Raw genomic sequence first — 25,261 nt, 5'->3', positions numbered from 1 at the left:
CCGCCAAAGTCTGCGAAGGCCGGGGTGAAGTCGGGACCCCGAGAGATCACCCTGGAGTCCACGGACCCCCACACCGGCACCTTGGTCTGGTTTATCTGGGGGGGGAGAGAGAGGGGGAGGGAGGGAGGGAGGGAGGGAGAGTGAGGGAGGGAGAGAAGGAGAGAGAGGGAGGGAGGGGGGGAGGGAGGGAGAGAGACAGAGAGACACAATGAACAGGCCAGCAGGGGGAGCAGTGAGAAGACAGCAGTGAACCTCTACTCTGAGCCGGGGGGGGGGGGGGGGGGCGGGACCGGCCAGACCCTCCCCTTCCTCCCCCCTCCTCATCCTCCTCAACCCCCTCCCCCCCTCTCATTAGGATCTAACCCACTGGTGCTCTAAACGCTAACATGTCATACACATTAGATACTGTAAATAAACTACCTCACTGTACTCATAACTGTATGTGTGTGTGTGTGTGTGTAGACAAACTCATTACTCTGGAGGGGCTGCTGAGAAAAAATCTATCTACATTTTTATTGACTGAATAAGCCAGACTCATGGAGTAGTTTGCTCCTTACAAACAAAGAGTTCCCCTCTGAGGGAGGAAGAAGACAGCTCCCATTGCTCCCATATTCCACATGTCTCAGTTTTTAGAGCTCAATATTGACTGAGCCATATTGGTAGAGGGTTCAGGGCCTTCCTCACTGCTCTGGCTGACATACAAACACACACACTGTCTAAAACACACTCACATAGACACACACACAGACACACACACACACACACACACACACACACACACACACACACACACCTTGTCCAGCACTACGTCACTGATCTGAGGCAGTCCCTCTGGCTTCTGCACGCAGGCGGGCGTGAACTGGAAGCCCAGCAGGAAGTCCCGGTTGTACTGGCGCTTCCCATTGGCCTCAGCCAGATCTAGACCAATCAGGGAGTGAGGGAGAGGGAGAGGGAGAGAGAGAGAGAGAGAGAGAGAGAGAGAGAGAGAGAGAGAGAGAGAGAGAGAGAGAGAGAGAGAGAGAGAGAGAGAGAGAGAGAGAGAGAGGGAGAGAGGGAGGGAGGGAGAGAGAGGGGGAGAGGGAGACAGAGAGAGGGAGAGGGAAAGAGGGAGAGAAAGAGAGGGAGAGAGATAGGGAGAAAAAGAAGGAGAGGTGAGGTGAGGAAAACTAGTTAGGTACAGAATGATAGAAGTCTAACTCTAAATTAAGACATTCATTCAAATCAGTACAAACAAAACAATTCCACAACCTTCACAGTGATCAAGGTCATGTGGAAACAGTAGGGGAGGGGCGAGGAGTTTACGCTCATGCCAATAGCTGTATAATCTGTATAATTAACCCGTCTCATTAACCCTTTTAGACCTAATTATATATTCATATTTTCATATGTGCATTTGATTGGCTATTATTAAATGATAGCATAATGTATCACAACGGCCAACATCACAATTACAATCTGACAAACAACAATTTCAGGCTGTCCACTTAAAATTGTACAATACTGTTCCTATAGACCATCTTAAAAGTCATACTACTAAAACTATTAAAACAACCTCTCGACTAAGACTCCATTAAAAAAAACTTTCAACAACCCTTCCCTCCCTCCTTCCCTCCTCCCTCCTTCCCTCCCTCCCTCCATCCCTCCCTCCCTCCCTCCATCCACCCATCCCTCACTCCCTCCACCCCTCCTTCCCTCCATCCTCCCATCCATCCCTCCTTCCCTCCCTCCCTCCCTCCCTCCCTCCCTCCCTCCCTCCCTCCCTCCCTCCCTCCCTCCATACCTGTAGTGGGACTCTTCCTAGAGAGGCTGTGTGTCTGGGGCTCGGGGGGGCTCTTGCCCTCGGCTGAGACGGGCGCCTCCGGCCCCGCTCTGAGGGGGGCCTCTTTAGTGTCTGAGGGCCCGGGGGCCCTGGCCGCCTCGCTGGCCTCCGCTGTGGCCTGCACGAGTGGCGGAAGGCCAGGGGGAGGGGCCGGCCCGGCGGCGGGGGTGGGGCTGGCGGCCGGCGTGACGGCGGGCACCGCGGCAACAGGTGCCACAGGGGTCGTGGTCGCGGCCATCTCAGGGACCACCGCCGTGTCCGTGTCCGTGGTCTTTTCCGAGTCTTTTCGCTCTCTGGAGGCCTGAGCTGAGGCCTGGGGCTGGGGTGACGGTGACGGAGGCTGGGGGGAGGACTCCCGGGCCCGGGGCGGGGGCGGGGAGGGGTCCAGCTCAGCCCCGGCGTCTACAAGGCCGTTCAGAGCCTTCGGGGCCAGGGAAGCCGGGGAAGCCGAGGCCAAGCTGCGTGGCGCTTCTGGAAGAGGCTCTGCGTCCGTGTTTGGAGTCTGTGGAGGAGGAGGGGGGGGGGAAAGGGGCTTGGAACTAGGAAACTAACTAGGAGGATTTCTTACTCAGCAACTCTGAGAATTCCAGAGTACCCCACTACCCCTTTCTTGGAGCGAATGAACTCAGAATGGGCCAATAGGGAGCCCTGTGTGAGATCCTACGCTAAACTCGGTGAGAAGCTCCAGCAGTTTCCGAGGAGCAATTAAATGCACCATAATATCCAGCCCTGCTAGAGCCCTGCCAGCTCACTCAGCGCAGACGGCCGAGGCTGGCTTCCTCAGAGGCCGACTGCCTGGGAGGATTTAATGCAGCAGTTCATGCAGTAAATGTGAACAAATGAGAACGCCTGGCTCATAGCACTGGCTAACTGTACCTCCACGAAACGGCGACTATGCAAAGTACAGATTCAGATTCATTACGTTCTTAGTTTTTACAGCTCAACATATAACAGAATGAATGGATGAGAAATAATAATATTTCTGGATGCTGCATAGAGGAGAAACAAAGCATTAACTAGACCAGTGTTTTTCAACCACTGTGCCGCGGCACACTAGTGTGCCGTGAGAGATCATCAGATGTGCCGTGGGAAATGATCAAATTCCACTTAATTGGTCCAGAAAAATTAAGGCACCAAAAAAATAAAAATAATCATACAGCTCTCATATGGTTGCGCAGGTGGCGGTAGCGCGATTAATAGCTTAATCTGACGTTGTTGATTTGTATATATTTAGAGAGAATTAGAGATGCGGGCAGACAAGTGACAACCAGGGTTCGAGTTATGTGGGAGCCAATGGGAGCTGAGCTCCCATAAGGAAGGTCTGAGCTCCCATGAAAGCAGTAAAGTCATACATCTGTGGGGGTCGCTAATAATACATTACCACAACCATTATTTGATCAAAAATGTCAATGTAATGAGGATTATTTATATTTATTTATATGATAAATATTCTAAAATAAACACGTTTTCCATAAGAACTACGCGCACCAGCATTAATCTCCTGTGAATGACAGTATGCCTTTGACTGCCTGCACTTTACCACCAAGACACTATGGGGCGCAGTAGAATATTGTGCAACAGCAGAATATGATCGTTGAGAGCTTGAAAACACGATTATTGAGAAGAAAACATTCAGTAGCTAGCTATCATACCGCCCCAAAAAAGGCCACTGCTGCCGACCGAGTCGACAAGCCTGGAAAGTTTCGGGTTTTCAACCAAGAAACCAAACTTGAATTCAGCTGCACCTGTTATGACACCTAACGTTGAAACTGTTGAAATAGCAGAGCTCAAACAAAACCAAGTGCTTCCGAAGAAAGTAGCAGAACTCACCTCCAGTATGTATAAGGAGACAGCTAGCTAGTTCGTTCAGGGCAGCCTATACTGTCGCTAAAGAAAGGATGCCTTATACAAAACTGAATCCAATTATGAAACTTAATGAGATGAATGGCGCGACAGTTGGCCCCTGCTCACCGATCCGATCATTCATGTGCCCAGATTGTAGAGCACATTGCACAAGATCTTACCTCCCAGATGAGGACAGTGGGTGAGTCTTCGTCTGGTTGGCTGGTGGTGAGGCCCTGGCTGGTGGTGAGGGCCTGGCTGGGGGTGAGGGCCTGGCTGGTGGTGAGGGCCTGGCTGGTGGTGAGGGCCTGGCTGGGGGTGAGGGCCTGGCTGGTGGTGAGGGCCTGGCTGGTGGTGAGGGCCTGGCTGGTGGTGAAGGCCTGGCTGGGGGTGAGGGCCTGGCTCTCCCTGCGCTTGCTGGTGGTGAGGACCTTGCTGGGGGTGAGGACCTCCATGCTGTCGTCCAGGTTCTTCACATACAGATTTACACCCTGGTAGAGAGAGACCCTGTTTAGTGAGATGATTTTTCAACCCCTCAAATACATAGACAATAATTACAAAGTACATCAACTTCTATGTTAGTATTAATAAATTCACAAACCTTGTATGTGGTCGTACGGTCCAGCTTCTTTCTGTCAAACTGGCGCTTCAGCTCAGTCTGGCGCTCTCCTCTCTTCTGGGCGCGGCCCACATAGACCCGCCTCCCATTGACTGTTTTACCATTCATGTCATCAACGGCCTTCTGGGCGTCCTCGTGCCTTTGGAAGTCGACAAAGCCGAAACCTTTGGACTTCCCGCTGTCATCAGTCATGACCTGGACTCTCAGGGTCGGGCCATATTTCTCGAACCTCTTCGCCAGCCTGCGGTTGTCCATGTCCTCTCCAAAGTTCTTGATGTAGACGTTAGTGAACTTTTCAACAAAAACATCCTTGTCATTGAGCGTGCCGTTCATGAGGTGGGGGGCAGCACAGGTCTGGGCCTTGGGGATGCAGAATGGCAGAGCTGCAGGCTGGTTGGGGTTGATGACTGGGTTGGGCACGGCGTCAATGCTGGCCGTCCTCTGCATGCACTGGCTGGAGGTGAGGGCCTGGCTGGGGGTGAGGGCCTGGCTGGTGGTGAGGGCCTGGCTGGTGGTGAGGGCCTGGCTGGGGGTGAGGGCCTGGCTGGGGGTGAGGGCCTGGCTGGTGGTGAGGGCCTGGCTGGAGGTGAGGGCCTGGCTGGGGGTGAGGGCCTGAATGGGGGTGAGGGCCTGGAATGAAGATGAATATTAGGTGAGGGCCTGAAATGAAGATGAATATTAGGACCATTGGTGGATATTTGGTACTAAAAGGCAGCACCTCCACAGAATCTGTGATTCTAATACACTGGAGACAAACAATATGATGCTGATATGATAATTTGGTGCTTACCCGGGCCTTCTCCTTATAAGATTGCAAGTCAGATACCAGCCTCTCCAGCTCCTGGGTTTTCTCCCTGGAGATGCTCAGTTCCTGCCTCGCCTTGTTAGCCTGACCCTGAAGCTCCTGTGCATGGCGCTCTGAGGCCTCAGACAGGGCCTTCTCCTGAGAGGCCTCAAGCTCCTTGGCCTGGGTCTCACACTGCTGCACATGCTTTTCCTATACAATGCATAAGAAGAGAGACATTTTAACTAATTACATCACCAATTGTTAGGAAAGGGACAGGGAGGGAGAGAATGATCAGGAAAAGTCGGTAGTCTTCACCAACCTCTTATTGTCCCTGACTTTCAATGTTTTATCCAGATCATCACTCACCAGGTCAACAATTTTCTTCTGCAGGCTGTTTAGCTGACCCTGATGTTTGTCTGTGATCTCCTTCAGCTCCTGGTCCTTCCGGCCCAGTTCCTGCTGTTGTTGCTCTTCAGAACGTGCCATCCGTTCCTTCTCCTCTGCCAGTTGGGTCTGTAACTCCTCTAACTGCCTAGGAAAAGGAGGGGGAGAGGGGGATAACTAAACTACTACTACAAACTAGAGGCTCATTCTATGGAACAGTTTTAAAGAATGATAGACTGAATATTGATCATATCGATGGCCGAAACGCAAAACCTCCTATCTGCAAAATGTTCTGATTTGCGGTTTTCACTTTAAATTAAAGTAAAGGCCGATTTAAAGTTCTGCGTCGAATTTACGTGCGTAGCTTACGTAATCTACGTAAGGGGTCTCGCACTTTACACTTCTGCGTAGGCCGCGCTGCAATTACACCGTCACATCGCTAGGTGGCAGTGTGTTTTCTATGCCCCTGTGCTGTGCCTCTTCCGGTTAGGAACTCAACGGAGCTCAAAGCTCAAAGCGGCATAATAGCGATCTTTTTGTTGTTATGCTTGTTGTAAATAAAAGTTCTATGATGCATTGAAATGACACTAAACTAAGATAATACGATGGTTATCATAATCTTCAAATCTTTATTAATGAGTAATTACAGAAAAAGTAAATGACATTTCTGTCATGGCTTCCGCATTTTGGCCGACGAGAGAGTCGGAATCATGTGCTACCAAGCGGACCAATCACAGAGCTTATGGTTGCGTAGAAACGGACGCGTTCTTAAATTTTTGGAGATGTGCGCGTCAAGCCTCTCCGTAGGCAAGGCGGGCCCACGCGGGCCGACGCAAGGCTACGGCGTCGATTTTACGCAGAAGTTTAAATCGGCCTTCAGGCTGCACATGATAAGTCTGTCTGTGAAAAAGTGAATTTTGCAGATAGGAGGTCTGAAGTGTTGAAAAACCCACTCAATATAACAAATAACAGTTTTAGAATCACTAAATACTTATAATTTGTGAATTGGATTCACTGTATCGCCAGCCGTCCTGTTCCTAGGCTACTGGGTTAGAGATACATGGCTTTTAAACAAACATGTTTTAAAATGTTCATGTTCAAAAGCAAGGACTGTGTGATCATCTAATTATGTGTAGTTATGTTGATGTTCTATCAGCGTGTTCTGATGTGCTAAACATGCAGTTACATGTCAGTATAGCGATGTTTTCTTTTTAGCTGCTAGGTAGCTCAACGAGATGATACCAACATTCAAATAAGCAAATCTTCTTCAACTATTTTTCAATGTATGACACATCCTTTGAAAGCTTACAATCTGCACTTTCATAATCTCTGAACTGAAAAATTACCTTGCCCTACTTGGGGACTTTTTCACCAGACCATGTCACATATGGAGACAAAATTAACCTCAGTAAGACCTGATAAACCAAGATAGAAATATGGTCAGACCTACTTTAATATAGCAACTATCACATGCTTTATGAGCAACATCTTACTATTTGAGATGAGCATTAAAACTACAGTACAAGTACAAGATGAGTAATTTGTGAATATTTTGTATTCTGTTCAGCAAGCAATGTAAAGACACTTCAACATCACCCAAGATTATACAACTGTAATTTCTTAAATAACACTAAAGGCAAGTCAGGTATCAACATTTGTAAGATAAAAATTAACGTTTCATTGTTCTACAACAGAGCAAATAACATTTGGATTGGCATGTTTGAGGACACACCTCTGCTGAAAATGCAATGTACGAGAGACTTCATCAGAACATTTTTGGGCTGTTAAAGGCATGTACCTTTCTTTTTGAGTGAGGTCTTCATTCATTTTGGTGAGCTGTTCTGAGCGATCACCTGTTGACTTCATCATGTCTGAGATGTCACTTTTGAGTTGGGCCTTGTCCTTTGTGATCTGATCAAGTTTCTCATCCCCAGCCTTTAGCTTCCTCTCCAGGCCTGAATGTGAGAAACACGATTAAATCTACTAGTCAGTCCCTGAACAAGAACACACGCCGTTTTGTTACAACATACGCATATTTCCCACACAATGGACATGTCAGTAAAGACAACTTTCCCACACAATGGACATAAACACAACTTTATCACCAAGGAGAGCAATAATGGTGATATTTTGTGATTTTTTTTTATCATCACGTGTCCCCTTTTTAACCAGGCATATTCACACTTACACCGGTGTTTTATGGAATGAAAAATAACCCATAAGGAAGACAATTCATTGGAATTTACTCACACTTTACTCAACTAGAACAAAAAAACAATGTCACATAAATGGTGACTTGTACTGTGTGTGTGCTGTACGTTAAACACCACCATTCTGGCCAAAGCTCTGACCTGCAAGTTGGCTCCTTAGAGCCTATGATTCATCGGAGAGAGATGTGCATTGCTCCTCCTTTTTGCCAAGCTTCTCAAGCAACTCTGAAAGAAGGAGTTGAATTCAGATTACTTCATGTATCTACAAGTAAGATCTGTCAAACAAAAAGGGTATGAAAGATCAACCCAAGTAAATACATTTACCTTGCATAGTTTGTGTTGATTTAATCTTCTCATCTGTGCTTTCTTCCAGTTTTTGTTTCTGAGGAAATAAAAAAAGTTATTAGTATGTGTGTGCATGCTGGAATGTGTTGTTCCAAGACACACCTCAAAATTACTCACAATTCATAATGAGACATCAAGTTATGCTTATACTAAAGACTGAAATTATGGTTTATCCATGATGATATAATAAGTCAAAACCTCTATAGGCATCTAGCCTCTTGAAGAATGTGTCACCACCATGTGATGAATCTTTGTAGCACAACATTGCATTCTTTGTAGCATTCACTAGCATGCTGATGATGCTATGCTCTTCCTTACCTGAGCTTACCTTAAGTCCTATCCCAACAGTCATGCCACCCATGCCCAACCCCTGGCTCCTCACCACCCTTCTGTAGGCCCCATAACTCACCAGCTCCTGCTCCAAGGAGCTCTTTTCCTGCTGAACAGAGGTCAGGCTGTGCTGCACAGAGAGAAGCTTCTGCTGCTGTCCTTCCAACTCAGAGCTTAACTCGTTGAACTATAGCACAGGCCAGATGGTGACACCATGCATGGACATGGAGGACATTTTGAAGAAAACAAAATGACAATAAGTAAACAAAATAAATATGGAGGAAAGGGTAATAATGAATAAAAATAAATTCAAGTAAGGAATTTGATGAAAGGGATAAGCTATAACAGATAGTATCATACAGATGTATTCCATGATCAATTGGCAAATGTGTTAGTTATAACATATGGGATTGGATATACATTTGGAGATTGAAATGGTGATTGACAATGGGAAGATGGATGTAGGCCCACCTTGACGCCCTGTGAGCGGGCCTGGCTCTGGGCCTCCTCCAGCTGGGTCCTCAGGCTCTGGAGCTCTAAGTTACCTTGAGTTTCCTGGGAATTCAGGGCCTCCATAGCTGCCACCTGCTCTTGGGCCTCTCTGGCTCTGTCCTGGACCTGCTGGACTAACTTTGCTTCGTTGTCTTCCAGCTCCTTTACCTTCATCTCAGCAGCATGCAGTTTGCCCAGCACATCCTCCATCTCCACCAGGTGCTGCTCCTCAGCACTCTCCACACTGGTCCGCAGAGACTCATCCAGATGCTCTTTCTCTTCTGACACAATCAGCAGCTGTGATTTTAGCTCTTCTGTCTCCTGTGCCAAGACTGCAGCCCCTGCCCTGTGCCTGGCCCCTGCCTCCTCCAGCGCTAACTTGTGGTCCACCTTCAGCCTCTCCAAGGCACTCTTGGTCTCTACTAGCTCTGTCGCCTGGGCACCTTCCCCTTTGCTGAAGGACACCTTCAACCCCTCCATTGCTTGTTGGTGAGAGGCAATGGCAGATTCCAGCTCAGAGCGCCACAACTCTATGATGTCTGCATTTTCCTTCTCACCTTGGCTCAGGCGCATTCGCAACTGCTCGTTGTCACCGGAGAGCCTCCCGGATGAAGCCTGAAGCTGGGCCTGTGCTTCACGGTAGGCTTTCTCTTCAGCCCCCATCCTCTCCTTTAGCTCAGTCAGCTCACCCTGTTGATTGGCTTCCTGAGAGGCCAGCTGAGCTCTTAGTGTGATCACCTCCTCAAGAAGAGGTGAGGCAGTGGAGTCAGCACCCTCAGAGACCTGTTGGGACTCCAGACGCAACCGCAAGTCGGCCACTTCCCTTGTCCGCAGAGAGAGGTCCCTCTCCAGCTCCATGATGCGGGACTTCTCGGACACCGTGGCAACCTATAGGACAGGACAACTCTGGCTCAAAAAGAGTGTGTTCTGTATACACTTGCAAGACAAGGTAACTGCTGAATATCCCTGGCATCGCGCAAGTCTTTGAGGAAGGGTCTGTATTGAGTTTAAATAGGGCCCTATACAAACACGTGGCAGAGAGGTCCATCATAGCAGTAGTATAAGTACAGTATAAGTACATCAAATGACACTCTAATCCCACATTTGTAATAGGATGCCTGTTCCTAATGTGTTGCGCTGCCCTCTAGTGGATATAGTTTGGTGGTACCAAAGTTCAAAACACCAGAGGTGTGCTGTGTGATAACTGATATTATCAGTTCTCACACAGCACACCTCTGGTGTTTTGAACTTCACCCCCCAGGAGCTGCAGTGTCTCCTGGTTTTCATACTTCGAATTAGATCTGGAAACCCAGACGTGTACACTCTCAGTGATTCATTACATCAATTGAAAAAAGAAAACCAGCAGAGACTGTGGCCCTTAAGGATTGCAGTTGAATGCCCTTACCATATTGGTTGTGATACACCTAAGGGAGGAACACATTGGCTAGGAATAGGAGCAGGAGAAAGACTTGCAAGAGATGGGGAACCCCAGATAAGCAGGCTGGGAGGGTCAGGTGTTAACGTTAACTAGTGTTAATGATACGACTCCAGGCGGATGTGGCAGGGGGTTCAGCATATGACAAACTTCAGAGCCAACAGGCTCACAGCCGCAGAGGACGACCCCCTGCTGGCGGAAAAGCTGAACTCCTTCTACGCCCGGTTCGACGAGGGGCGAACGGAGGTAACCACAACACAAACACCACTCTCTCCAGCTCTCAGCAGCCTCACCCTCACAGAGCATGAAGTGAGACGCGTGCTGAAGGCGGTGGACCCCAGAAAAGCCTCTGGGCCGGATGGCGTCCTGGGACGGGTGCTGAGGGACTGCTCCGACCACCTGGCCGGGGTTTTCACCAACATCTTCAACCAGTCCCTGTCCCAGGCCACCATCCCACCCTGCCTGAAAACCTCAACTATCATCCCAGTCCCGAAGAAAAGCACGGTGAGCTGCCTAAACGACTACCGCCCGGTGGCACTCACACCAATCATCATGAAGTGCTTCGAGAAACTAGTCCAGGCCCACATACTCACACGCCTCCCGCCCAACCTGGATCCATACCAGTTCGCCTACAGAGCCCACAGGTCCACAGAGGACGCCATCGCGACGACTCTCCACGCCACTCTATCCCACCTGGAGAGGGGAAACAGCTACGCGAGACTGCTCTTTGTGGACTTCAGCTCTGCCTTCAACACCATCCTTCCAGACAGGCTAGTGACCAAACTACTAGACCTGGGACTATCACACTCTATATGTGCATGGATCAAGGACTTGCTGACCGACCGCCCCCAGAGGGTGCGGGTGGGCTCCCACACCTCCACAGCCCTCAGACTCAGCACTGGGTCCCCCCAGGGCTGCGTGCTAAGCCCCATCCTCTACAACCTCTACACCTACGACTTCACCCCCGTCCACCCCAGCAACTCCATCGTAAAGTTTGCAGACGACACCACCGTGGTGGGCTGCATCTCGGGGGGGGACGAGGCGGTGTACAGGGATGAGGTAGAGCAACTGAGCAAGCTGTGCAAGGTTAACAACCTGCTGCTGAACAAGTCAAAGACCCAGGAAATCATCATGGACTTCAGGAGGAAAAAGTCTGAGGTCCAGCCCCTGCTCATCGACGGAGAGAGCGTGGAGAGAGTCTCAGCCCTCCGATTCCTGGGGGTGCACATACAGGATGACCTGTCCTGGAAGAACAACACAGCAGCCACCATCAAGAAGGCACAACAGCGGCTCTACTTCCTGAGAGTCCTCAGGAAGGAACACAACAAGCAGGAGATAATGGTGGCCTACTACCGCGGCGCAGTGGAGAGCATCCTCACCTACGGCATCTGCAACTGGTTCTCCAGCTGCACAACCGCGGAGAGAAATGCGCTACAGAGAGTTGTGAGAACAGCCCAGAAGATCACCGGCGCCCCCCTCCCCTCTCTGGAAGAGCTGTACAACACACGCTGTCTCAGGAAGGCCTCCAAGATCTCCAGAGACCCAACCCACCCTGGGTACGAACACTTTGCCCGGCTGCCCTCGAAAAGGCGGTACAGGACCATGGCCGCAAGGACAAACAGACTGAAGCACAGCTTCTACCCCAGGGCCATCCAGGCCCTGAACACAGTAAAGACCTAGGTTCTGGGCCCTGGACAGTCTGGACGGATTGATGGCAGCTGCTGGACTGAAAAAATCAGGTGTAGTGCTGAGGCACAAATATGTACATTTAAAGCCTGCAAACTGCGACACTTTAAATGAATGTGCAATAACACTATGTGCAATATGACAACCCTAGTCGTCTATCTGTACAGTATAGTATAGTGGATAGTGTACATAGACTTTATTTATGTAAACCAGCTCCTTCCCTTCTTGTGTTTTTGTTTTGTTTTGTTTTTTTCTTTCCTAGCACCAGGGGAGCCACCCCTCCTAAATTTCGTTGTTTGGTACCTGTACTATAGCAATGACAATAAAGACCATTCATCATTCATTCATTCATAAATCAAGTTGTAGACAATGTGGATAGTTTCTTGCTTTGCCTGCCGCTGTACTTCGTCAATCCCTGTGGATATAGGTCTACTCTTGAAAAAAACCTGTCACATCCAGTCTCATGTTGGGTCCAGTCAAAATGTATAATACTAGTCATGTGCCAACATATCCGAATCCTATTGGCCCTCGTACAACGTAAGCAGGGAGTTGTAGTTCAAGGAGAAAGACCGCGGCAACGTAAAAAATAAATAATCGTTGTTAATTTCCATTTGTGGTCAAAGCCACAGGAAGCCACTGAAGATGGGCAAAAGAGCCGCATGCGGCTCCGGAGCCGCGGGTTGCCGACCCCTGGGTTAAGGCAACAAAGGAGTGGCTCAAGAAGAAGCACATTAAGGTCATGGAGTGGCCTAGTCAGTCTCTGGACGTTAATCCCAAAGAAAATCTGTGGAGGAGCTGAAGCTTCGAGTTGCCAAGAGACAACCTCCAAACCTTAAGGATTTGGAGAGGATCTGCAAAGAGGAGTGGACCAACATCCCTCCTGGGATCTGCGCAAACTTAGTGACCAACTACAAGAAACGTCTGACCGCTGTGCTGCCAACAAGGGTTTCTCCTCCAAGTACTGAGTCATGTTTTGCTAGGGGGTGAAATACTTATTTTATTCAATAAAACACTAAAAAAAAAAAAAAAAAAATATAGTGTGATTTTCTGGGATTTTTAAAAAGATTCTGTCTCTCACTGTTAAAATGAACCTACCATTAAAATGATAGACTGTTCATTTCTTTGTAAGGGGGTAAACTCACAAAATTAGCAGGGGATGAAATACTTATTTTCTCCACTGTATAGTAAGGTAAAAACCCTACAGCTAGCTGACCCTCCTAAACACTCCCCTGTCTGGTGTCAGAATGGGAACACTGCCCTCTGGTGTCAGAATGGGAACACTGCCCTCTGGTGTCAGAATGGGAACACTGCCCTCTGGTGTCAGAATGGGAACACTGCCCTCTGGTGTCAGAATGAGAACACTGCACTCTTGTGTCAGAATGGGAAATGGTTTTGACAGAGACGGTCATACCTGGTGTTGAATGGCCCACAGAGGGGCTTGAGTATCATGTTATTTTATTTCTGTGTTGAACAGTTCAGCCTGATGAAGAGAAGCAATGATGTCATCATGATGTCAGATTTGGATCCCCAGGAGTAACTGTACGTCTAGCAACAAGACATGAAGATGTTTTAGCTCAGCTTTAAAGGATTCGAACATCCATTTTGGAACTCCACTTAATTCATTAATCGACTTAACGTAATGGTATACAGTGATGCTTGAAAGTATGTGAACACCTTGTGCAACTATATATTCTTTTTGGTTTTTACCATGAAATCTTAATTTAGTCAGAACCAGTATTTTTAATCTGACATAACATGTTCATATTTACCAATTCCATATATTGGTTTAGAGGAAATCATGTTAACATGCATTACTTTTGAGCAGATTTTTATATTTGAATAAAGGTCAATTATTGCAGATGATTTCAATCTGTTTCATTCAATAATGATCAATAATAATTGTCCATGTGTTGATGGTACCCTGCAAAATAGCTTGTTAGTCTACGGGGTTCATGTGTTTTAACATAGCATGCAAAAGCAGCCAGGGTAGAATACATAACAGTCTCCTGCCTCTCTCTTTACAGTGATGGTAATATCAGTAACTGTCTCTGACGACTAGAGGGCGCCACCTCCACCTCTATGAGTAGTGCTGGAGCATTGATCTCATCACCAGTATCCACACAGATGCATCTGATAACATGACAGTGATGGTAGTACCAGTCATGAACAGTAGGGGGTGGCATCACGACAGTGATGGTACTACCAGTCATGAACAGTAGGGGGTGGCATCACGACATCCTTGTGATGCTGCTGTGCTGTCCTCACTACTAAGCTAAGGATATTGCACAGATAGAAGTGTGAAAATGTGCTTTAACAACAAAGTCAAGAAACAAACATCCTCTCTTTGACTATTGTGATTCATTTTATTTTTTGGTTTAAGTCTGCCAGGCGCAGAATAGAAAGTGGTCAAATCGGTCGTCAAACTATTTCTGACCTACAAGTCAGATTTGCTGGAGTTTTCTTCAAACATTTTTGAAGTGGCCAATCAATATTTTTTCAAACAGTTTTACGATAATTAAATATGTATATTTGATCAGCAAAAGAAGCTACTTTTAGTTTGACTTCTTCCGGCTAGGGGGAGGGGGCGAATTTGGGCCAATCCCAATTCACCCCTATGACTTCGTTTTCACCCCTATGGCTTGATTTGCGCGTTCACGTTTAGGGGGAGGGCTGTCCCAATTCATATTTCATCGAGCCATGGCTTCATTTCAAGGGCTAACTATAACTTCGTTTCGAGCGATTCCAGGACCAGACTAGCTTTGACGCCGTAGGGGTACGCTAGCCCTTGAGTCCAGGATGCATTGCGAATCATCTACAGAAATCTTATGTTGCTCTATTCAATGCGGAAATGTCATTTTACTTTCTCTGTAATTACTTATTAATAAAGATTTGAAAAATGATGATAACCATTTTATTATCTTAGTTTAATGTCATTACAATGCATTGTAGACCTTTTATTTATAACAAGCATAACCAAAAAATCGCTTTTATGTCGGTGCTGTGTCTAACGTTACAGTAACGCAACGCTGCATGACAGTCGAGCATTTCAGAGATGTACAATCATAAATCAATTATTACCTGTGGCCAGTGGCGACTGGTGTTAACATTTTTGGGTGGGGCACACAGTGTTTGCGGGGTGGTCCCCTTTCGCGCGCGCAGCGACTCCTCCCCTATGTATTTTAACAGTGAATTTTACACACACACAGAGAAAATGTTTATTGTATTGGAGGATTTTTAATGAATGCTGATAGGCGCCGACAGAATATCAGCCGCATTTTGTGAATAAACAATGTTTATTGAAAAAAATTACTTTTACAAATCGCAACTAGGAAGTGAAGGTGGGGGCGGCGCCCCAGCGCCCTCTATCGGCCAGCCGCCACTGCCTGTGGCGTTTGACAGCGGATGATGGCAGGTACACATATGTAAAGTTATCTATCAAATGTTAGTTTAATGTCATTACAATGCATTATAGACCTTTTCTTTATAACAAGCAAAACAAAAAATCGCTGTTATGCCTGATCACTTCCATTAGACTACCGGAGCACTCATATCTGCGCGTTTGTCACAGGCTGACAGTCACCCCTGTTCCTCTGCCCCGGCAACTGACCCATAGAAATGCGCGCGATTAACATTTCAGAGATGTACAATCATGAAATAAATTGTGGTGTTTGACAGCGGATGATGGTAGACATATTTAATGTAAAGTTATCTATCTAAAGTTTTCTATCCACAGGCTGATATGTGCATGATAGGCGCGAATTCCCCCCCTTGGTGGTATAAATTGTATTGCGGCATACCAAAACAACTCGCAATCTAATCCGAGCAGTTGTTATTATGTAATATTATTGATGGATGTGACATTTTTGATGGAGGGCAGTGAGCGGGAGACTCATCAAGGACATGTAGTTAATTAATGCAGTGGACAGCGGCTGTTTCTCCAGCGTTCCTGTCACTTCGGATTTCGGAACGTCATAAAATGTAATATGTAAGTCATGCATTTTTCCATGTTTCCCATTGATGGTATATGACGCCGTAAATTTAACTAAAGTTCAGCCGCGAAGTTGTTGCACTGTTGTCCTAAATCAGTGCAGACTGGCAGGGTAGGAGCACAGGTTTCATACAGGTTAGAGCGCCGTTATTCTGTCATGGTCTGATAATGAAGCATTGTTCTTTTTTATTTGATGACTTGTTTGATTGATTGATAGCGTAAAAGTGAAGTTGTGAATGAGTCGCGAGCGTCAATGCTTTTCTACGATACTCCTGATGACGTATCAGTCTTGAAGGGTTTTCCCTCTTCCATGATTTCTCAGGTGTGTTGATAATAAACGAAAAAAGATGCTTATAGCACACGCAACAGAAATAAACACAGCTGAAGAAGGCATTGCGAGATGTGAGAATTCGCCGGCAACATAACGCGTCACCCGTACCGCGTCTATTTAAACCACTGCTGATGACGTATCCGTCGTGAAGGGCTGTCCCAATTCATAGGGGTAGATTTCAACCCCTATGGCTTGTGGCTCTGTTCGAAGGCCTTGGCTTGAAATCGAGTCACACTCGAAAACGAGCCATAGGGGTAGAAAAGGGAATCGGGATTGGGCCTTATTCCATTGTTCGGTTTCATTGGTCGATTGACGTGCCTAAGGCTGAACTATTGTTAGACCTGTGTAATATCATGTAATCTTCTCAGTAAGAGGCTCATTTAGTGAAAACTCTTGTGTGTGTCTTCTCTGGTGTGACTTTAGGTTTCCTACAGGACTGTCTGTTCTTCTACAGGACTGTCTGTTCTTCAACAGGACGGTCTGTTACTGAGCTGTCCTTCAACAGGACTGTCTGTTACTGAGCTGTCCTTCAACAGGACTGTCTGTTACTGAGCTGTCCTTCAACAGGACTGTCTGTTACTGAGCTGTCCTTCAACAGGACTGTCTGTTACTGAGCTGTCCTTCAACAGGACTGGCTGCTATTCCAGTAGAGTTATGTATTCTACCCTGGCTGCTATTGCATGCTATGTTAAAACACATGAACCCCCTAGACCAGTGGTCACCAACCTTTTTAAGCCCAAGATCCCTGACCTCGGCCTTGGTGAAGGCAAGATCTACCTATTGAAGCGTTGAGAGAAAAAGACAGCCAAGATAGTACTTTAAACTTAATGACGTTTATTTGCCTGTATTTTAATTAGATGCAATACATTGGTCCAACATTAAAATTGATGCAACAACAAAAAAAAAGACTGTATCAAGCATATCAGGCAGCTGTCTTGCTTTAAGAATTGTACATAACTGAAATTCAATTCAAAGTTTGATTATGTCATTTCATTACAACACAAAAAAAATAAAGGCATGGAATGGAGGAATGTATGATAAAATAATGTTGTTCATAGTAACATTGGCCAACGTTAACAAATTGACATTCTTGACATTTTGACACTTGACTGACTTAATTATTATTCTTACTTATTAACATTGACAAACATATTTACAATTAGCATTTTATAAAGTAGAACTGTAATGTGTACTTTCTCAGTCAGTGCTAAGTGCAGTCATCTTATGCAGCAACACTTTTCACATCAAAACAAAAGTAAAACTAATGTGTACTTTCTCATATTATTAACATTGACAAACATATTTACAATTATATCATTTTATAAAGTAGAACTGTAATGTGTACTTGTGTCTCAGTCAGTGCTAAGTGCAGTCATCTTATGCAGCATTACTTTTCACATCGAAACAGTCATGTTACTCACTCAAGTCAGTGTGATGGCTGTGGCTGGATACTGTCTACAAGTGCTTTGTAGTTTGGCTCATAGCTACTGACTGCCAGTCTGAGACAGTCTGTGAGGTGTCTGTCAGTAAGGCAGCTCCTGTACTTTGATTTGATTATTTTCATCTGTGAAAATGACATTTCACAGAGATACGTGGATCCAAAGTAGGCACTCACTCTTAGTGCACATGCAGTGAGAAGAGGAAACTTCTCTCTGCTGACAAGTTCCCAAAAGTCACTGTCCCTTGGTGTCCCTTGGTGTGGCGTGACAGTTGGATGTCTGAGGCCATCTTTTTCAGTGTTTCATTTGGAGAAAATATTTCCATCACATCAGTGATGCATTTCTTAATAAACTCTCCTTCATTTTTTCACTTCACTTTTTAGCACGTGCAATGTTCCAGGCCACTTGATAGGACGCAAGTGTCACTGTCTCTGATTGCTTAACCAATATTTGGAACAACTTGGTCTGTGTTTGTGTCTGGCTTTTCAAGCTGTTTAATTTACCATTGCGAAGTTCGGTGTCTTTTGGAAACTCCTGGTCAATGTTAGCATGCGTTGTGCTGAAATGGCGCTGGAGATTGGAAGCTTTGTAATGTGCCAACGATGTTTGGCATATCAGGCAGACTGGCTTTCCATTGCGCTCCACAAAGAAATATTCACTCTCCCACTCGGCTAAAAACTTCCTGTGCTCATCTCCATACTTGCGTTTAGCTGTACATTTCTTCCCTGACATTTTTATTTTGTTGTTGTTATCCGTAATTTGTCAATAAATGAACTGTCAAAAAGCTGTGTTACGTGACAGCTTCTCCTCAGAACGGACAATTAGGGAACAGTGTTGCCTGATTTGGCCGATTCCAGCCCAATCGAGCTACTTATGATCACTCTGGGTGGGTTTTTAGACTCTGGTTGGGCTGAAAAATCAATCCAATCTGGCAACACTGTTAGTGACTCGAGATGATCCTTGAAAAAAAAGTATCGGGTTACAGCAGCGTGCAGCAAGACAGAGGCCGCGTTCGCTCTGAGAACGTTGGTGCCTCCACGTCTCTTGTCCAATCAAATTACTTGGTTCCATTATGACGTTAAACCCAGTGTGCACTCCGGCGAATTTACGAACGCGGCCTGTCAGAGAGAGCGCTACACCAACACTTTTAATGAATGGATTGAAGAGCCGCACACAGACAGCCAAAGAGCCGCCGCGGGTTGGCCACCCCTGATCTACAGGGAAAGTCTCAAAGATCTACCAGTCGATCGCGATCGACGGGTTGGTGACCACTACTCTAAACAGTTCCCAGTATCCCGCAGCTCGCGCCAGGGTTGCCCTCTCTCTCCTTTGCTGTTTGCCCTATCTCTGGAACCTGTGGCCCAGGCCGTTCGCCAGTCAGTCACCCATGATCCTATTACGGTCCAGAACACCAAACATCACATATCTCTGTATGCTGATGATATCCTTCTTTTTATTCAGAATATCCCTCAGTCACTCCCTCACCTTCTAAACATCTTTAATAATTTTAGCCGAATTTCAGGTTACAAAATTAACTGGGGAAAATCAGCTCTATTGCCACTGAATGCCTCAGCTAGACAGTTAGATATCTCACTGAACATCCCAGTGGTCCAGAATATTAAATATCTAGGTATCACTATCTACCCCTCAATTTCAAACACAGTATCAATTAATTATAAGAATGTGCTGAAGGAGGTAGATTCTGATCTACAAAGGTGGAAAACTTCACCCCTCACATTTCATTCCCGTATCTCAGTTATTAAAATGAATATTCTTCCACGAATAAACTTTTTTAGTTCCATGCTCTCTCTAGCCCCACCAAGTGGTTATTGGAAGAAACTACACTCTATCTCTTCTCATTTTATATGGAGGGGGAAGAAGCCCAGACTCAAATTCTCAACCCTCCAGAGGCTAAAAAATGAAGGGGGATTGGGGCTACCAAACTTCGAATGGTATTATTGGTCCTTTGTGCTGCGTCCTCTCTCCACATGGTTTGATCCGGCTGCTCGTGTTTCTTGGCGCCCCTTAGAGGAAAACATTGTCCATCCTCATAGGTTACAAGATGTAATATACTGTAACATTTCTATTAAACAGTCCAAATTGAAATTCGGCTCCATCATCACTGAATTAATCTCAGTTTGGCGATGCGCAGAAAAGCTCTGCAAAATCTCAACCAAATGGTACCTCCATTCGCCTATATTTAAAAATTCAATTCTCCAGTTGGGAGGCCGTCCAATCTCATTTCCCCAGTGGAGTGACAAGGGAGTTCACACATTCTCAGATTTATTTGGGGCTGAGGGTCTCCGCTCATTCCAAGACATTCAGAGAAACTTTAATTTACCGGGTACGTCCTTTTTTTTCTACCTTCAATTACGTACAGCTATGCGCACATACGGGGTACCCTGGAATAGCTCATTAGACATACATCCATTTCACATAGCATTCACCAGACCCAGGGGTCAGGTCTCAGCTCTTTACTCCATCCTGGTTAAGGCTTCTTTAAAACCATTACACATTGACAGAGTGTGGAAAGATACTTTATCACACAATAACTTAAATTGGCAATTAATTTGGCAAAACATATCCCTTTCCTCCAGAAATCCCAACCACCAGGTTATCCATTTCAATTTTACTCATAGGACATACTTCACTCCATATCTGCTACATAAAATAAAGACCATACCTTCACCTAACTGTACTCTTTGCACCCGAAATACAGTTGGCACCTTTTTTCATATGGTATGGGAATGCCCGGGAGTGGCTGATTTCTGGAGGACAGTTTGTGATGCATTGTCCCTGATCCTGTCCAAACACATTCCACACTCACCATTAGTCCTATTGTTAAATGACAGTTCAAACCTGGATCTAAACATCAAACAAAGACGCATCTGGCTGGCCGGCCTTACAGCAGCCAAAAGGCTTATAGCTTGCAGGTGGAAGTCACCCCATTTCTTGACTACGCAGAGATGGATATTAGACTTCATTGACATAGCCAGCATGGAACACTGGATAGCCAACAGGCATCATGCAATTTCGGACAATGTCTCATGCTGGGACCAAACTATAACCATCCTCAAGACACTATTATAGGCTAATCGATTTGCTCCTTCCATAGGGTCCTGTAGGGGGGGGGGGCGGGGGGCTGTGATTGGGTGGGGGGTGGTGGGCGGGGGGCTGTGATAGGGGGGGGTGGGTGGCGGGGGGGTTGTGATTGGGTGGGTGGGAGGTATCTGGCGGGAGGGACATTTGTGGGAGGAGGGGTAGGTGGGGAATTATTGGGGTAAAGGGAGATTGGGGAGGGGGGGGGGTTGAAAGGTTTATGCGCATTTTGTATTTGTACTGGTAAACCGTATTTGTGTTATTCTATTTTCTCCTTTGTTTATTTGTATGTTACCACTCCCCTTGTTTTACTCCCTGAAATAATAATAAAAAATTGATCACAAAAAAAAAAGAAGATGAAGCTAAAAACTCAGCTAGCAAAGGCAGAGCTTTTGATAGTTTCCAATGTGTCTGGGTAAGCTGCATTGTGGAAGAATCTTGACAGTTCATGTACAGTGCAGAAATTGCAATACTATGCTAGTCTTCATCCCATCTGTAACGTCATGTTGACCATGGATGCACCATAGCTAATGCTATCACAAGCCAACTTTCAATCCTTGCCATCCTTTTCTTGCATAGCACCCGCAAATGAACACGGAGTGGAATAGGCTATATAACTGTAAATAGTTTATTGTCTTTGGATTTAGCCAGTTGGCGAAGATTTATGAGGAATGGGCTATTTAATTTGTGTTGCTCATCTAACAGCGATACGGTGTTGTTTAATTTACAGTCTTGTTTAATTTCTATGAGTGTTTTCCTCGTAGGCTATGCTTGAGTGACATGTTTCAGTTTGTGGGCTCATTGTAATTGTTGGCTATAAGCGTGCGAGAACATTTCTTATGTTAGTTCTGATACTCAGTCCATGTCCCCGCCAGTGACGTAAGCCTGCCGTGCCAAATACTCACTCCCCGCGTATACTTAGATCTGTTATGTAGGACTAGATGTTGATATCCCTCGATAGATACATACTTAAGGCACCGATGAGACTCTGTGGTGTTCAAATGAGCGATGGCATCCTTTGGGTTGTCAAGTGGGCGCCCTCCTTCATGAATGTTTCGCTGATAAGCCCACGACACCTCCAGAGGGTTCAGCAGTGAATCCCAGCGTCCCAGGTTCACTCCCTAGATGCGATCAGCTCATTTGAACGCCCGGGTCGAGTCCTTTCTCTTCATCCACAGCCACTGGCTCCCCTTTTCAGCAGCCCTGGAGAGGTCCTTGATTGCCTGCCGGTGGGCCTTCCCTCGCACTCCCATCTCCCTGAGTAGCCTGGATGTTGAGGTGGCTACGAACCCTCTGCAGCCTACTTCCACTGGGCGTACCTTTGCTGTCCAGCCTTGTTGTTGGGCATCTGCTGCGAGTTCAGTGTACCTCAGCCTCTTCCGCTCGTAGGCCTCCTCCACTGCACCCTCCCAGGGCACAGTGAGCTCGATGATGTAAACGAGCTTGAGCGAGGCTGACCACAGCACAAGGTCTGGTCGCAGGTTGGTGGATGCGATCTCAGCTGGGAAGCAGAGTTTCTTGTCCAAGTCTGCCAGCAGCTTCCAGTCCTGTGCTCTGCCCAGCTGCCCAGTGTCTGGTCTTATGGTGGTGAGGCTGGCTTGACCCTCACCCTCCCGAACAAATGGTGCTGGCTGCCACCGGGATGACGGGGGAGGAAGGGCGTTCACACTTGTCCGTTGACTTTCCAGCACTGCTGCAAGACACCTTAGCACCTGGTCGTGCCGCCAGGTGTAACGGCCTTGGGTAAGGCTGGTCTTGCATCCCACTAAGATGTGCTTCAGTGTTGCTGGACTTTGACATAGAGGGCACGTGGGGTCTTCGCCATACCACTGGCTTAGGTTTGCAGGAGAAGGCAGGACATCGTAGGCAGCCCTGATGGTGAAGCTCGCTCTGAATGCCTCCATCTCCCACAGATCTTTCCAGGAGATCTTCCTCTTTTCCACTCCTTCCCATGCCATCCACTGCCCTTGCTTTGCCTGCGCCACAGCTTGTGCGCGCCTTTCTGCTTCCTCTTCCCGACGTACCTCCTGGACCACCAGCTTGCGTCTCTGAGATGGATTGGCCTTGCTCCAGGCCGGTGTACTAATCCCGAGGCCAAGACCACTCCTCCCCTCCTGCACTCGGCCCACAATGTCCCTGTGTCTGAGCGCTGCCTTTGCCTGCTCAGTTGCAGCCAATGGGGTCCACTTCCTCCCTGTGGCCAGGATGGGGGCAGCTTGGGCTACAAATGGATCATTCGAATCCAGAAGCATCATCTCCAGTCTGACTTTGGCACACTTGTACTCCTCTGTCAGACTGGAAATGGGCAGGTGTAACATCCCTTTGCCGTAGAGCCCAATGCTGCTGAGGCACCTGGGAAGGCCAAGCCACTTCCTTGCATATGAGTTGACCAGTCTCTCCAGCTTTTCCACCTTTGAGAGAGGAACTTCATAGAGGGTTAGTGGCCACAGGAGACGTGGAAGTAGTCCATACTGCATGCACCAGAGCTTCAGCTTGCCAGGAAGCAGGGTTCTGTCGATGTTCTCCAGGCCGCTGGCTACCTCCTTCCTGAGCTGCTCTACTTACTCTTTATCTTGCTCTTTATCTTACATAGTATAGTGGACCAGTTTCTCCAGTAAAAAAATAAAATAAAAAGTTTTAGTAGAAGGCGTTAGGGAGAAGGTTTTTCCTTCTATCAGTGGCCCCGGGCCCGAGCTAGATTACTCTTCCTGCAACGAATGGTGGACTGCTGATTCACATGCTTAGTATTCAAATGTATTGATTGTAAGTCGCTTTGGAATAAGGCGTCTGCTAAATGCCAACAATGTAAAAAATGTAAATGAATACTTGCTTTTGAGGAATTTTAATTATTTTATTTTACCTTTATTTTACCAGGCGAGACAATTAAGAACAAAATTCTTATTTACAATGCCGGCCTGTCTCATAAGGGGAAAGGGGAGGAGGGCTGAAAGATAAAACATGTTAAAAACAAAGCACTTAAAACCACAATTAAATTGACAATTGAATGAGATGCCACAAAACAACAATAAGCATTAAACACATGCATGTAACACAAACAATACAACAAAAGCACTAACGGACATCAAGAATGGAATACAACAGTAAGCACAAAAAGCAGACAAAACACACTGGGAAACAGCCAAGCAAACACAACAATACAGCAATAAGCACTGATACACAGTCAGGAAAGACAATAATACAACAATAAGCGCTGGGACACGACCAATCAACACAGCGATACAACATAGACACTAAGACAGCCAGTAAACAAACCAATACAACAATACACACTGAGACACAGTCAAGCAAACATAAATACGGTACAACAATAACCACTGAGACACAGCCACCAAATACAACAACAGCGATAAGCACTTACGAAACAGGCCAACAAACATTAGAAAACAGTATTAACATTAACACAGAAAAGCTTAAAAGCAGAGAATGAGCAGACATGAGCGTATGGGGGCATAAAAACAAGTGCAGGTGGACAGAGGGGGTGTGTAAAGGGAGTGATACAAGTGCTGCCCTACAGAGAAGAGAAGCATGTGCAGGAATCAGTGAGGGTGTCTGAAATAGTGAGTCTGAATGAACTATCCATTTTGAGCAAGTGACACGCTTTTGCAGGTTATCAACTAGGTTTTGCAGTTTGTACTAATTGTTTTGAGAAATGCACTAACTGTTGTGCAAATGTTAATAGTGATGTGAGAAATGCACCAAAGCGACTGAGAACAACTGTAATAACACCGTTGCTAGGTTACAGCGTTACTATAATACCGTTGCTAGGTTACAGCTGACCTAACAAGACACTGCTAACGTTAGCATGCTAGCCCTAACCAATTTAACACAAACATAATAATAACAAATAACTTGAGTTAGTGGATTAGAAGACAAAAATCTTTATTCAAATTCCTTTCTCAATCGATTCGTTTGTTTACGGCTTGTCAAAATAAAAGTCACCTTATGAACTCCATATTGAAAATCTAAATGTACAATTTCGAATTAAATGCAAAGACCCCCAAATATATATATATATATATATATATATATATATATATATATATATATATATATAGGCTATACACGGCAAGGGACTACGGATGAAAATTAGCCTTCTGGCTAAATCTGGCGTATTCACATAATATGCATTGTCCCTTTACAAATAAACTAAACTACAATATAACTTAGACACATTGTCTTTAAATGGGTCATTTACAAAGGGAAGCCCAGTATTACTAAACTGTTCCTAATATTACTATATTATATATATATGTGTGGTGGTCTGGGAAAACCCTTCACATGGTGGCATTTTGACATTTTCATTTTTTAATATTTCCATAAATAAGAAGTTCTCAGCTATTCATAACTGGTTGAATGACTGAGATAGCCCTTTATTTTAAAAAGTTATGAGCATTTTAATGTATCATGTCAAAAAAAGTGAAAGGTGAGAAATGC

The sequence above is a fragment of the Nansenia antarctica genome (genome assembly GCF_963989245.1).
Source record: "Nansenia antarctica genome assembly, chromosome: 1".
Lineage (NCBI taxonomy): Eukaryota > Metazoa > Chordata > Actinopteri > Argentiniformes > Microstomatidae > Nansenia > Nansenia antarctica.
This window is presented reverse-complemented; position numbering follows the sequence as displayed.